This window comes from Natator depressus, chromosome 1 (genome assembly GCF_965152275.1).
Source record: "Natator depressus isolate rNatDep1 chromosome 1, rNatDep2.hap1, whole genome shotgun sequence".
Classification (NCBI taxonomy): Eukaryota; Metazoa; Chordata; order Testudines; family Cheloniidae; genus Natator; species Natator depressus.
This window is the reverse complement of record NC_134234.1, coordinates 15,173,635-15,187,326: the sequence shown is the minus strand read 5'-3', so window position 1 is coordinate 15,187,326 and position 13,692 is coordinate 15,173,635.

The following is a 13,692-nucleotide window of genomic DNA, read 5'->3' as shown; positions in this document are numbered from 1 at the left end:
TGACCCCAAGGGAGATGGCCTAGGTCAGTCGTTATCAACTTTTCCATACCGTAGTCCAATGTTACAAGAGAAAAAATGTTCAGGGCTCCCACCCTCCCACCAAGCCATAAAGAAAGGGACCTATGCACAACCCTCAGGTTCCAAACCTAGGGTCTGCTCTGGGTGACCAAATTGGGCACATCTGCCCCCTCTAGGATCACTTAAATAATACAGAGCTGAAATTCCTGTGGCTCTGGCAGAAATTGAATGCAGCGAATGATAAAGTAAAGAAATGATGGTCAAATTTTATTGGCGTATTGGCCAATGGTTTCTTGAAAATGACTTATGGGAGCGGAGCTATGATTTATGCTACTCCAGACTTTATCTACTGCTGTCTTGGCTGGCACATCCTTATTACAGAGAATTATGGGTTTCAATTGACTTTCCCAATTAAAACAAATATATATACTTTAATGGAAGAGACTTTATTGATGGTTAGGTTTAAATGCTTTTTTATGCAGCGTAGACCTGATCCAAAGTCCACTGACTTCAATGAGCTTTGAATCAGGCCTTATCTTTGCTTTTAAAAACAAATTACTTCCAACAATAGTGCAGTAGCCTAACTCCACAAGAATTTAAAATTAGGTTATGTTCCCCAAAAAAGTTTTTCCATGCAAGGCTTTTAAAGCTCAGCACCTCTGGGAAGGCACAGCATTCAAGGTATTTTAGTAGCTGTTGTTTGAAGACTGAAGATATTCCTCCTGTAACAAACCTCCCCTTTTTCACTCTTCATGCCAGCCATCCCACTCTCTCAATATCTCCTAGCGAAACATTTTGCAATGCATCACACACTGTTTGTGGCCAAACACATTTTTGGCTCCTACATGTAATGTAGAACCTTCTTCCAACTCTTTAGACACTTTCTCAGATTGTTCCTTGCCAGACCTTTTTTTTTTTTTGGCCTGGTGGAATGAACAAGAGCTTTCTGCCTCTCTCTCTCTCTCTCTCTCTTTTTTTAGTTTAAAGATGCTTTCTCCCATATGTACTTTGAGAATGTCTGGTTTGTCACTTCACTGTCTGACTCAAATGCATTCTGTTTCTCAAACAAACATTTGGTCCTCCTTGTCCTTCCTCCCTCCCCCGATCTTTCTAAAACAAAACAAAAACAAAAAAGGAGCAATGACACATTATGTTTGCACCGGTGAGAATAAGATCACATGAAAGTGGGTAACACAAACATTATTAACTGGAAAAACAAGGGAGTTGTCCTGCAAAATATTAGGATGACTCAGTTGTCTACTTAAAAAAAACAATAAAGTGGCAAATTTAGGGACGTTGTTAGTGTCAGGTCTTAAACCACTGCTGTTAGCACGTGTCTCGGGAGGGGGCGGGGCGGGAGGAGGGAGGGAAGACTAGCGGTAAGGTCAGATCCTCAGCTGACGTAAACCTGAAGATGTGACTCTGAATCAACTTTTAGTGCCTGATCCTGCCCGTGGAAATCAATGGTTCTTTACCATTGACTTCAGTGAGTACAGGATTCCTAGATGCTCAGAAGGGACCACTGTGATCATTTAGTCTGACCTGCACCACTCAGGCCCACGAACCCTACCCAAGTAATTAATGCACCAAACCCATAAGGTCTCTTTGAGCTGTGGAAACATCTTATCAGGATCAAGCCTTTAGAGATGATGGGCAGTAAAAGACAAATTACTTGTTTCAAATCATCTGTATACATGCATTCTGTTTAGATATAACAGCAACAAACTATGCAATAATATAGCTCTGGCCATTTCTCTACCTAGGTAATTCTATGACCCCTGACACCGTGGTATCTATGTGATAAGTGTTTAAAAATAGAAATGATTATTTATATTTTGCTAGCACTTAAAGTCTCAGTAATGATCAGGGCTCTGGTGTGCTAGGTGCTGTACATACACATGGAGACAGTCCCTGCCCCAAAGAGTTTACAGTCTAAATAGACAAGTCATGAAAGAGGAAACAGAGGTGAAGCAACTTGCCCAGGAAGATTAGAACACCGGTTTCCTGAGGGCTAGCCCAGGGCTCTGCTCACTAGACTGTTCTTCTCAGTTACACCACACTTACCGTAACAGTTTGTAGGAGCTATAGCTTGATTGGTTGGTTTGTTTGTTTAGAGGTGGCTGTGTTGGCTATACGTATTTGCGAAGAATTAATTGAGGGAAAGCTAAGGCCCTGTCTAAGGAAATTTGAACTGCTGCAAACACCTACAACAGATGCACCGCCCTGGTGCACAGTGAGGCTTATACCAATGCAGGTTAACCCACTCATGTACCAAAGGTGGGCGTGCATCAGGGGTGTGCATCAGTGTAACTCTTACTGCCATATGGCCTGTGTCATACAGGAGATGGGGCAGTTGATCACAGTGGTCCCTTCTGGCTTTGGAATCTATGACGTCGTTTTGCTGGCGTGACTTTCCTTAATGCAGACTGGGCATCTGCCCAAGGAATGAATTTTCCATTTAGTTCTGAAAGTGGAGAGCACGTTCTCTGCTCATTGCAGTGGACGATTACAATAACTGGCGCAGTTCGTCCATTCCTGCAGTGAAAGGGCATGTCTTTCTGGGGAAGGCGCTACAGTGATTTCCTGACAGAGGCGCAGCCACAGAAGGTAGGTGGCTCAGAGGATTCCAGGTGTCTGCAGGAGGCCAGTGCCATCTGCACAGAAGCCCTGTTACGGAGTACTTGCTAGTGTAACCCCAGTAGAGCTATATCTGGCTGTGGCTTCTTCCGGGGCAAGGGGTGGAGTGGCCAGACATCCATAGGACAGTGAATATGAGTCAGGGCTCTATGAACTGTTCCAGGGTAGTTTCACGGGGCTGGTGGGGAGACGACGTACATCCTCCCCTGTTCCCCCACCGCCTCTTGGACAGACACCAGACTACGTGGAGAGCCCCCTACAGGGGAGAGAAGGGATGGTGCCATGGAGACACCCAACCCCCCTTTCTACACAGAAGGGGTGAGATCCATCCATGTAGGAGCTCACCACAAGCGGATCACAGGATCCAAGACCTGGCCATGGCATTTCTAAAATTAAGTGTAGGTTATTAAGGTCAAACAACAACAGAAATCCTTTAGTGTGTGCGGCAGGACTGGAGGATCAGGTCCAGTGGGTGGGGTCTGTCCACACCTTTCACAGTTTCAGACAGGTTTTAGAGCTATTTTGAGCTTTACATGCTTGCAATTCGCTACCTTCTCAGCCTCTCCATTCAAGGCTGAGATCTTCAGAGACATATTACAGAGTCTGGCACATAAGAAAAGCACACCATTATTTTTCATTCTTGATTTACCTCAGAAATGTTGGAAGCCTTTTCTCTCTAACCCCTCCAATAGGACCTCAGTCAGCACTCCCTCCCACAGCAACATGCCCATTGACCTCAGTGGTGGGGGGGTGGGAGGAGGGGAATGTTGCCTAGTAAGGAGAGCTAAACAGGGCCCGTATCTTTCTTCTCAGAATGTTACCTTGATGAATTACCTGTAATTTTCCTGTCAAGCTCCCTTCTGTTCAAGGGACGCGATGATGGATTTCAAACACCGTTGCACTTCATCTAAGAAAGAATAAACTTCATGAATATTTACCTTGTAGATTTCCTTAGTTAAAATGAATATTTGTTCTGCAGATTCCACACAATTAAGTGAATATGTTGATACCTAATAGCTTGGGTTGCCTGAGAGCAGGAAGGTGTCCAAGTGGTAGCATAGCAGTGCGACAAGGAGGGGCAGATCTGGAATGTAGCAGTGGTGAATTAGGCCCTGAAACTTTAAATTGCCCACAGAAAGGTTATGCTTTGGTATGTTCCTATGTTGAAAACGTTTGGCATGCAGAAGAGCAATGAAATCCATCATGGCATTCCTTATTGTTCAGACGCAAATAGTTACACACTTGGTTATGTCGTCAGAGGCGTACATGAACGTCAATATTCAATTTCATTTTCTGGTTGGTTAGCTTGTTTAGAAAGAGGTGTGTGGGAGGTGAAGTAATCCAAAAGGGCAGTGTGGCACTGTGGCAGTGTTCATATGTATATGTGGAGGTTTGTAATTCAGAGGTTCATAGGATGACCCAAACAGCATAATCAGATTTTTGTAAGTAAACAGAAACACTAAAGAAACAGTCACATGGAAATCAGGGAGCAGAACATATGCAGCTTCTGAGACAAATCTGAGCTGTCATAAAAAGAATCCACCTCCAGTATTTTCCAGGTAGTTTTGTCTAACCGTCAAAGTATGGTTGGTGTTACTGGGTAACAGCTTTTCTTCATTATTTCCTATAGAGAACATAAGAACGGCCATACTGGGTCAGACCAGTGGTCCACCTAGCTCAGTATCCTGTCTTCTGACAATGGCCAATTCCAGACGCCCCAGAGAGAATGAACAGAACAGGGCAATTATCGAGTGATCCATCCCCTGTCCTCCACTCCCAGCTTCTGGCAGCAAGAGGATTAGGGGCATGCAGAAAAGAACATAAGAATGGCCACACTGGGTCAGATCAATGGAAATCGGGACCAATGTGTTTTAGCCTTTAAAGTGTGGGGCCTTATTTTCAGAGGCACAACACCTGCAACTGGGGTCATGTTTTCAAAGGCGCTCACCGCCCAGCAGCTCCCATTGTAAGGCGTAAGGCCATGTTTTCAAAAGGGCTCAGCTCAGCTGAAAAACCAGCTCCTTATTTGTGGAAAATCTGTCCCTGACTGTGTGTGCTGATTTCAGAGTAACAGCCGTGTTAGTCTGTATTCGCAAAAAGAAAAGGAGTACTTGTGGCACCTTAGAGACTAACCAATTTATTTGAGCATGAGCTTGATGAAGTGAGCTGTAGCTCATGAAAACTCATGCTCAAATAAATTGGTTAGTCTCTAAGGTGCCACAAGTACTCCTTTTCTTTTTGTGTGTGCTGAGTGCTTGAAAATGTGCCCCAGTAGGGCCCAATCCTGTTCTTGCTGAGGTGAGCAGGAGTTTTGCCATTGACCTCAATGTGAGCAGGATGGATCTCCTAATGGTCAGCGGTGAGAGCCTCAAACACCACCGGGGGTGGGGGATGTAAGCTAACGCCTAACAAATTTAAGCAAGTTTTACAAGTGAAAATGAAATAAAAACCTAACTCTATCTTGTACAATATATGGTTACATAGCCAAGGGTGTAGCTGATAACGGATTTCCTAGTCCAAAATGTTCTAAATTTAGTTTTAAATTACAGGTTTCAGAGTAGCAGCTGTGTTAGTCTGTATTTGCAAAAAGAAAAGGAGTACTTGTGGCACCTTAGAGACTAACAAATTTATCTGAGCATAAGCTTTCCTGAGCTACAGCTCACTTCATTGGATCTGATGAAGTGAGCTGTAGCTCACGAAAGCTTATGCTCAAATAAATTTGTTAGTCTCTAAGGTGCCACAAGTACTCCTTTTCTTTTTTTAAATTACAGTGTTTTGTTCACATTTAACAGTTACTGTCACCTTAAGTTATATGTTGATGGTGATCTCCATTAACCTTCCCCTCTGCCTCCACCAGAATATACAGATTTCCCTGTAGGCTACACGGAGGAATGTTTTGTTGAGGCAGGAAAACTCTGGACCACTTTGTAATTCCCCCACCTTGGTGCTGTAAGTTTTACATTTCAGAAATAGAAGATGCAGCCAACTATGCAACCCCACCCATGAGAAATATGGGCCCCAATCCTATAATGAAAAGGCAATTGCTTAGCCTACAGCAAGATCAGAACCATCATTAATAACATGCACTTGTAACATTTATATGTGTATACTTCAGGGGCCCTGCTCAAGTGATTAGAATAAAGATTCTGTCATGAGTTCTAATATTTAAATGCCTTTTTTGGGGGTGGGTGGGGGGGGAGAAGTGGTTAATTCTGCCAGAAAAATTGGCTTCAGATTTAACCAAGCTATTTTTAAAAGCTATTATGATTTCCAAGTTTAAAAAAAAAAAGTTTGATTTTTGTTCCAAAGGTATTTTTGTTTTAACTGGAAAATTGTTTCCTAAATGGATCTCGTCATTTCAGGGGCCAGATGTGCTCAACCTCCACGGTCAGGGCTAGATTTGCAGAAGAGCTCAGCTCCCAGTTAGGCAACAAAATAAGTAACCAGATTTTCACAGGAGCTCAGTGTGTGTGGTGTGGAGCTGTTTTGAAAAGCTGGCCCTTATTTACATGCATAAACAGGGAGCTGAGCTCTCCTGAAAATCTGGCCTTTAGGCTACTCTGACCACTAAGGCCCCGCTCTTGCAGTTCTGTGCAGGCAGAAGTCATTGGGGCTCCACACAGGTGCCTGGATCCAGCCACATGGGACAACTTGGAGAATCAGGGCCTGAAAGAGAAACTAGCAGTGATAATGAAGTCCTGAGCAGACGCATTGTACTTTCTCACTGTCGTTCACACAGAATTGTACGTCAGACAGGTAATATTTTCATGGGTAAGCATAACTGCATAGTCTCTTGCTTTCATGCGACTTCTAGTCATGGTGGGAAAATTATATTCAACTGCTCAGTCATTTTTCAGCCACCTAGAGGTTCACCTTGGAGGTGGAGGGTTGTGCACGTCTGTGGTCCAAGCATCTCAAGTTGCTTGACAGACACCCTGTGGTGGGGTCTATGTGCCCGCTGCACCCCAACAAGGAATGAAGGGGATTCCTGGTACTGCAGGAAAAATACCTGTCCTGCTTTGGAGGGGATGTTCAGGCTGTGCCCCTTGGAGAGAGGGCCTGACAGTGAGTTTTTTATTAAGGAAGGAGGCCTCTAGAAGGCAGTGTTTGGAGCATGGATGGGACCTTTGCTTCATGGGAGGAATATGCACTCCACAGACTCGAGGCTAAAAGGTCCTTTGTCTGCATGGTCTGCAGACAAATGGCACAGAGCTTTAAAGAGGCTGGGCTTGATTCCCCCTCACATCCCATGAAGTCAGTGGTATTGCACTGGTGTAAATGAGAGGACCACCAGACGCTCTGAGCTTAATCTACATTAGGGGGCTGGGGATGTAGCATCCCCTGGGGAACCAGGCATGATTGCTGAGAGTTTAGTCATCCCTCTCTCAGGGACTCTAGAATAAAACCCCGCAACTACAGTATATCTTGCTGTGTGGACACTCCTGTGGACAATTCAAGGTCAATTCCTGTCGTTCCCGCCACCAACTCCACAGACATGGAGGGCCCTGCCTACTGTGGAAACAGCCTGGCTCTATTGCACTGGGTGGGCAGGGGGAGGATTTCGGGGATTGTGTATGCTGCAGAGCCTGCTTCCACAGGGGTTCGCCAAGTGATGGGATCCATCAGCCACCCTTGCCTCCACACCCTGCAGAGAGGAGCTGCAGGAATCCCGGACTTCCCAGGCTTTCTGGCCAGATGGTCCCTCCTTTCTCCAGCCCCGAAGGAGATTCCCAGTATTCTCAGCATTGTTCCCCAAGCTGTGTGCTGGGGGCGGGAGTTGATGTTATGTCTCATCACAGCATCCCTTTAGTAAACAACTACAGTGCACAAAAAACTCAGGAAAACTATTATTTAAGGGCAAAAGGAAAGGTGGGGGGGGGAGAGGGTGTTATATAAAAGATAACAATCCTTATAGAAGCATCTGCTATCCAAGATTTATGAGGTTTGATTTGGTTTTGTTTCATTCAAAAGCCTTCTTGACACTTGCTGATTGGTAATCCCATATTTCCACGGCTAAGCCTTTGGTATTTGGTGGTTTTCTTGTTATAGAAGTATTATTGTAACCATTTCACACATTGGGTAAACTGAGGCTCAGTAAGGTTACATTTCTTGCCCACAGTGAACCAGTGATATAGTCTGAAACTGAACCCAGGAGTCCTGGCTTCCGATTTGCTGCTGAACAATTATGCTAGCTCTGTCCCAGTACAAAGACTGTGGAAAATAGTGGCAGTCTCATTGTTTCCTTGTGCTCTCCCGTCTGTAAGTCTGTAGCCACCTGATGTTGTCTTGTGTCTTATACTTAGACTGTAAGTTCTTTGGGGCAAGGACTGCCTTTTTGTTCTGTGTTTGTATCACACCGAGCACAGTGGGGTCCATGCCTGTGACTAGGCGCTACCACAATCCAAATAATAATGGTTAAGGGAAGGACCATACCAAGAAAAAAAAAATTCAGATGTTTTAAAGTTAAGGACTAAGGGCTCAATTCTCTTATCACACACACTGGTGGAAACTGTAATCACTCTGTTGAACTCAGTGTATAACCAGCGTGAGAGTAGAATCCGGTCCTCAGCCTTCAAAATCTAGGCAGCTTGTGGATTTCTGACATGATTTTTCACCTCCGTGTTGGGCTTAGTTCTAGGAGGTTTAATACTGCACTGTGAATTTCTGTATTTTAATTTTGTTTTCACTATTCCAGGGCATGTGAGTGGGGGAGGAGGGGGAGAAAACACCACCCGTCACCTCACGAGGTGTAAGATGCTGTTTATTTTCATGAGGTACTGCAGCCGCCTCATTCTCAAGAAGCGCAGTCAAGCAGATTCACAAGCAAGTGAGTAAGTCACCCAGGGGACCAACCAAAAGCCTTGTTTTTCACCGTAAAAGGTGAAATGTCTTTTAATAAGGCCTTTGTGGAGTGTTAAAAATAGGTATTAAAAAAAATGAAGGAAGTTCTTTTCTTTCTGCAGTCCTCTGCCATGCTGGGTCCTCTGTGTGCAGACATTCTCACCAGCTGCTCCACTGAAAGGACAGGTAGAGCTGGTATACGACAGAGAAGGGATCAGCTGTCTTCGAGTTCAAGGCCCCTTGCTTGTATGCCCCTGTGGTGTAATTTCTCCTGAAATCCTTCTCCCCTGGCTTTGTCACTTCTGGTCTGTACTGCTCTGTCAGACCTTGAGCCCTTGCTGCTGCTGCTCCTGCATCTCTGGAACAGGCTGTCCAACCCCTGGACTCCCTCACTCCCTTTTGAAACCTACCCATTCCACCTACAGCAAGGAGAGGAAGGATTGTCCAGTGATGAGGGTGCTAGCTTGAGACTTGGGAAACCTCGGGTCACTTCTCTGTGTTGCTACCAACTTTCTGTACGACCCTGGGCAAGTCACTTTGTCTCCATGTGCCTTAGTTCCCCATCTATAACACTGAGATAATGACCCTGCCCTACCTCACAGTGGTGGTGTAAGGATAAATACATAAAAGGTTGTGAGGTGCTTGGATACTATTATAATTGCTGGGGGGGCATAAGTAATATAGTCAGAACTACTGAACTCTCAACTGTTTCCTGTGAAGGTGCTTAACAATTACCAGCCCTTCTTGGGGCTCTCATCTGCTGTTCCCCATCTCCTTGCTCAAGCATTTTCTCTGTTGTTATACTCACCATGCTTGTGCTTTATGTAACATTCTCCTGAGTGAGACCTGCCTTCCCCACCTCAGCCATCTTCCCCTGGATCACCGGCCACCAAATCAAACTCAGCATGGTAATCTCTCTTCCCAAATCCCACTTCCATTGCTGTCAGCAACTCCACTACCCTCCCTCTCCCATGTCCTCATGGATTTGTCTCTTTCTACCTTCCCATCATGGCTGCTATGACAAACTTGATTGTTATTTCTCCACCTCATCTCCACAATCAGCTGGTTCCTCTCCATTCCCACTAGCACAGTCCTGGTTCCGGTCCTGTTCAGCTCCCCCTCCTGTCTAGCCCCCTGAGTCTCACCTCATCCACCAGCAGCTATGAGAGCCATCTTCCTTGCTCACTGCTCTGACCACATCCAACTCCTCCTCACACCCCCTTGCTGGCTTTCTCTTGACTTCTGCATCACATTGAAATTCAATTGCCTTCCCTTCAGGCCTTGCACCACTTAGCCCTCTCTGACCTGTCTGGCTAAGCTGTGTATCTAACCCACTCACTTCTCATCCTTCTTCCACTCTTACTGCTGCGGTTTCCATGTAACCTCTTAGATCCAGAATCCCCTTCCTGGCCTAGTCTGCCTTGCCTCCACCCTTTCCTCCTCCTCAAAACACACATCTTCCAGGGATGCTCTTTCTTAAGTGTTACTCACACATAATAAAACATTAACATGCCCTCTGCAAGAACAACCAGAAACACCCTCTAAACCTCTCTCATGTGATCGTCACCATCTAAGGCATCAGAGTCACAATCATCTTCCTTTTCTTCTCCTCCCCAGTGTTTGTAATTATAGATTACAATAATACAGCTGGTTGAAATGTTAAGATTTTGTGATGGGGGAGGAATAATTTTTTTAAAAAAATTATCTGTTTTTCTAACCAACTCTAAAGGTGGTTGGCAAAATTTGAAATTCAAAATTTCAGGTAAGAAAAAAAAACAAAGTAACGGTGTTTTCATGGGAAAGTTTCTGGAAAATGGTCTTGCTTTTGACCAGCTCTAGTTGTAAATTCTTGGGAACAGGAATCCTTTTCTGTATTTGCGTGGTATCTGTCATGTACACACAAGGCACTGTAGAAATAATAAGAGTAAAATCAACCTCCCACATGTAATAATATTATTATGTGGGGTTATATCTATTTCATAAGTTGCATTTATCACACACCTTTGTCCATCTCCCCTTCACTCGGCTTACAAATCAGTCTCTGCCAGGACTTATTCTAACATGCTAGCCCACTGAGCAACTTCACAATAGCCACCATTACAAAATACTAATAATCCCGTCACAAAAATGTCTCCTCCTTCCCCCACAAATGTGGAATTTCTCCCCACAAGTTACACTGGCACAAGCCAGAATGGGTAATATTCAGTCTGGTCCCAGTGACAGTTTTAAAAGTCTGATATCTCATGAGCCCTTAGGGATAGAAATAGGTGCTTACACGTTGTGCTAAAGGGCATACTCCCTAACTGGACATATGATAGAACACTTGTTTCTCACCCTGGAATGGCGTAAGGCATTGTACTCTGAAGTCATGAAGTTTGTATGTGTACCTATTTTAAGTACTTTTGTAAAAGATTTTAACATTTAATAATCATTCTTTTTTTTCTCCTTCAGGGGACTGTGCAATTGGACTGATGGGTCTAATTCTCATTTACACTAAGGCCTCTATACACCACTCCAGCAGAATAAAGGGGCCCTGGTGCACATGAGAATTACCCCCATTGTAACTATGTCACCTGGCTTTACAGGTGGAGGGATATGAAAAAATACCTCCATTAAAAAGTCAAACTCTAAAATATTTTCAAAATTGCTTTTTTTAATGCCATATGCAGAATACACAATAGTGCAGAAGAAATGTTTTACTGGCCCTCATGTGCAATGACCTCACTTGTAGCAAACAGCATCTTGCATGCATGCTGATAAAACCATTATACCACACCATCACAGTATATATAACTATGTCATATTAATAAACATTTACACAGTGCCAGGATTTGACACAGTGCTCTGGAGATTTTAAAAAAAGGACATGGTCTCTGCTCTGGAAGAGTTCACGCTCATAGGTCAGAATTCTGCAAATTCTTATGCACATGTTTAACTTTATCCATGCAAATACTCCCATTGAGTGTTTGTTTTTAGGTGACGTGTGTGTGTGTGTGTGTCTGTGTGTGTGTGTCTGTGTGTGATGAACTGTAGAGCCATCCACATCTGCATTGCTGGTTCTAATTCAGCCCAGGTCAGTAGTAACTAAAAGTTGTCACTGTCTAATGGCTGTTTGGTGATCTCAGTTCAGTTCTAATAGTCAGGGATTTACATGAAAAACAACTCTCTGCAAAATTGTTAGGATCTTTGCTGACAGTCTGCACAAGGGGTCAAGAACTAAATGCCCCTCTCCATAATAGGTTTGAGGCAGGCGGACAGAGTAATGTGGACAGCAGCTTGCATTGCTGTTGCACCTGCGCTAATGGATGACCAGACAAATTCAGTTTCCAATCCAGCAACTTTTCTGAGTCCTTTTTTTCTTTTTTTTAAAAATATGTATAAAAATGAATCTGAAGATTCACAGAAAAATGACAATGTTCCCCACTTCCCAACCAACCCTTTGGGTATACATGTATATTTACCAGGATATGCACTAAAGAGACTATTTGTCCTTCTTACCTGTGTGCTAATAATTTTTAGAGCAAAAAGTAAATACTCTCCAGATATACAACATACTGGGGTTAGGTGTGCAAATCCCATTGAGTTTCTATAGGAGTGGGGTGTCCAGCTCCCTTGGATCAATTCTCTCATGGATCCTTTTCTGAAAAACCTATGGAAAATACTAAATCAAGGTATCTTCCACATCTGTTTGTGGCCATAAGTCTTCTAGGAAATGTCAGAGATCTTCATGATAGCTCTGTACAGCTTGAAGACATTAAAAATCCAAACATATCCAGGTAGCTCTCTATTGGCTACACATCTGAAGAGAATCCATATTATTCCATTGCAAACCATATGGCCCAAACTAGGTCCAAATCTACCTGAGAAAAGCAGGACTCAAAGAACTTCGATATTTTGGTAATAATGGCCCTGATTCAGAAAAGCAGTCTCACTGAAGTCCATTTAAATACATGCTTAAATGCTTTGTTGAATCAGGTCTAGAGAGCTGCTCTACGCAGGAAAGTTGTTCCAGAATAAGGTGGGGTGTGAATTTAAATTGTAAAACCTACTCCAGAATAGCTCCCCATGTGGACACTCTTATTCCAGAATTATTATTCTATGGGGTAAGCTAAATCAGAGAATGGCAATCTTATTCTGGGAGCTGTTCTGCAGTAGTGACCCTGGACATTTGCCCTGTGGAGAATCCAGAACACCAACCTGTTGACAATCAGATCTGAAGATCTGCACATTTTTAGAGGACAGCAGAATGCCAGGAAGTTAGAAAAATAGAAGTCTCCATCTGTCGTAGTGCCCACCTGCAACTACCACCCGCTCCCCCAAAACATTTAAACAAACAAAAACAGACACCTTGTAAAGCTAGTGGCAGAATAAATAAATAAATAGGGTGGCTTTGGAAAGTTTGGAGCAGAGATTCCAGATGCTTTTTAAGTCAGGTAGCAAAAATCGATAGTGATAATATGTGTTTAAATGCTGTATTTCTTCCTAAAATAAAGCCTGGTAAAAGCGTCATCACATACAAATGCCTTTTCTCAAGGAATACCTCTAGGACACTCTTCTCATCCTACTTTCAAACTCAAACTTTTGGTCCTAAGACCCCATGCAATGTGTTGTTAAGTATTCCTACCCCTCCCCATTCACCTGAAACACACAATTAGACTGAGCAAAAGGGCATGGATATTATGGCAGCTGAGAGCCTTTTTGTACCAATTTGTTCTGAATTCGGGGCAGACATGGGGGTTCCTAAATCCAGATTTGTCCTGTTCTGTAGGCACTTGAGGCCCGTTTGAAGTATGCAGTAATCTTAAACCCTCATCTACTGAGACTGTCTTGAAAGAAAAAGAACCTGATGTAAAAAAAATTAATTAAACTTGCCGTGGATTAAAGAAAGATCAAATAAACGGAGCATCATGAAAGCTGAAGGTTGACAGTATTCAATAAAGCAGGGCACATAATATGCTTTTTATTCCAACTGTCGAATTGCAACTTCTTAGCTTTATCAGAACAGGAAATCCAGTTAACAGACCTGTTCAGAACAACCAAATGAAAAATGTGGTTTGATTTTAGTTGGGAAGTCAGCCGTAAAGACAAGTAAACACTGGTCACCCTTTGTAAAGGTAACATTTAAGGTTTCCGGTTAAAATATTAACTAGTTATTGTTGCTAATCATTAACTATTCATTATAATAATGTAATAGCA